Here is a 2,500-nt window from a genome sequence, read left to right on the forward strand (position 1 = left end):
AAACAAAAACCACGCGCACAAACGGCGGATCGTTGCGTCTAGTGTTCGTACTTCGAACAAAAATTACCAAACTGTGGCCTTTAATTGTATGTAAATGATGCGATATGCGCGCCGTATGCGCGCGATACGACAAACTATGTAGCCATTGTACATTATGTGCAAGCCCTAGGCAAGCAGAAAAAGGATACATATGCACAGCAGCAGCAGCAGCAGCAGCAGGACGACGGAAGAAGGCGCGCTTCCGGTTGCCTCTGGGTGTGAGGCGAGGGGGTGGGTCCACCATACACACTATTCTCTAGCTATCTAACCGAATCATCTCATCGAAATGCAAAGTATTGGATGTGCAATCTGGACCTAGAAGGGGGAGAATAGAGGGGGCCTAGTAGTTTTGTGGGGTCCGTAAGCACACTATACCCTACTAGATGCGTAGTTAGATGTTAACTTGCTGTTTGCTTGAGCAGAGAAAGAGGCGTTGTGTAGAGCGACATTTCAGCATGAATAAACACATTTCGCCGAGTGCAATCTTAGACCCCCAAAAAATAGCTGCATGAATGTTAATTTGCATAATTGTGCCACGCAAAAGAAAGTCCGATAATCCGATCCGAAATGTAATGCAAACAGTCAAAAATAGCGGACCGATCGCGAACAGCATCCTCGAGCAAAGGACATCAAAGGACATTTTTGGGCACGTTATAAATTTCTGTTCGAAAGGTTCAATGTGGCAGTAGGCGCGCTGTTGCTAAGCACACGTAAAACCCCATGGCAACGCGATCGGGTTTTGCAAATTCATTTCCCAACTACTCCACTCCAGGACCACGATCGACAAGACGCTCAGCTACCTTACCTTGGTATCGGGCTCCACTACCCCGGAACGGTTACAACGGTCAACTCGGGCCTGCATATTGCGCTTGCCTGCGTAAGAGCGACTTCTACAATTCATACCTAGTGGGGTGGAGGTAGTAACGGTCAGATTGCAGAGCGTTTGCAACGAAACCAACGACGCCAGCCGGAGTAGGTAGCAGAAGGAGACGATCTCGATCTCGTGTTGTGTTGTACCTGTTGTACCCTGGAACCTCTTCTTTCCTACCTTGCGTACCGAACCGGGGGTAAAGTGATCCTCGGCAGCGACTTTAAAAGACCGTTGAAGGTCACCAATTGGGCAACAGAAGCGATCGAACCGTTATCCTGCTAACACACACCGACCGTGCTCAGTGCAAACAGTGTCCGTTTTCTGGTGTTCCGAAACCATTCGCAATGGATTCCTTCTTGCAGCAATTGTTTGCGAGCCAAGAAGCGATGCTAAAATCGTCCAGCTCGACCAGTCCGAGCAACGCACAATCGAACATCAACTATCAGCTACAGCTGCTGCAGCTCAATACGGTATTCCAGAAATACTGCCAGGAAGCCATGCGCATCTTAGCATCAACCCAGCAGGAGCAGCAGCTGCAGCAGGCGGTGAGCAATGTGACCGTTCCCGTGGCACCCCTATCTCCGCCGGATTCACATTATGCAGACCACGAGGCACCAGGATCACCGCCGGGATCTTCCGGACAGATGGCCAGCTGTATGAAAATGAAGCTAGATGTGGACGAAGAGCAGGATGAAGATGATGGTAGACTAATCATCGACGAGTGCCAGCTAAACTCTCCGTGCACCAGTCCCTTCCTGCCCTTCCACACCGTCGAGCCACAAGGACATTCGTTAGACAGCAGCAGTAGCGCCGGTAGCAGCAGCAGCAGCAGCAGAAGATCTTCCAAAAATCGTTCCAACTCTCCGGGCCTATCGTTGGCATCCTCGAACACAGCAAAACAGATTCGCTTCTCGCCCTACAGCTTCAATCGACGACCAACGGAACTTTCGGCCGTCTCAATCCAGGACGAACTGGAAGTGACGTTACGGTACAACGAGAACATGGTCCGCCGGTTCGAAAGCCCCTCGGGAAGCTGTTCACCGGCCGAGATGGTCAAGCGACAGCGTAACACGTTGTCGGCGCGCATCAGCCGTGCCAAGCTGCGCGTCCTGCAGGATCTGCTGCGTGAAGAGTTCCGCGAGGAGGCGGCCAAGAACCAGCAGCTGAAGAAGGACATGGCCACGAAGCGGATCTACGTGCAGCAGCTGCTGCGATTGATGGGCCGCCCGGTGTTGAATCTGGCCGCTGAGTGGGACAAATTGAGTGCAGTGGAGAAGGAAACCGCCGGATTGCATGATCGACAGGAGTGATTTCGTTCCGGTCTGGGGGGCTTTATTGTTTTTCTTTAATAGGGCAGGATTTATATTTCGTAAGACTCCTAGGACACCGGAGTGTCCTAGAAGACATGTATGACATCGTCTGTGAGATTCGGAGGAACACACAATCGAAATAAATGGTTTTAATTGGTAGAAACACGGCGCAAGAACGCGCAGCAGCTAAATGATGGATAGTACTTTTCTTTTTTTATTATTGTTAATTTAGTTTGGTTTTACGATTTCACACAATTTTTGAAATCTCATGAAAACGGTC

The 2,500-nt window shown here is 50.3% G+C and overlaps 1 protein-coding gene across 1 annotated transcript in view; it reads right to left on the reverse strand.

Annotated features, from left to right (window-relative positions):
• Positions 1 to 2,411: 2,411 nt before the first annotated feature.
• The window catches only part of LOC125957221 (importin subunit alpha-7), a 3,796-nt gene continuing 3,707 nt past the window's right edge, over positions 2,412 to 2,500 (reverse strand). Inside the window, exon 8 of the mRNA XM_049689776.1 lies at positions 2,412 to 2,500. This exon is cut by the window's right edge and continues 1,344 nt beyond it. The gene's annotated coding sequence lies outside the window, so the exon portion shown is untranslated.

Source organism: Anopheles darlingi, chromosome 3, assembly GCF_943734745.1.
Source record: "Anopheles darlingi chromosome 3, idAnoDarlMG_H_01, whole genome shotgun sequence".
NCBI classification, from domain to species: Eukaryota; Metazoa; Arthropoda; class Insecta; order Diptera; family Culicidae; genus Anopheles; species Anopheles darlingi.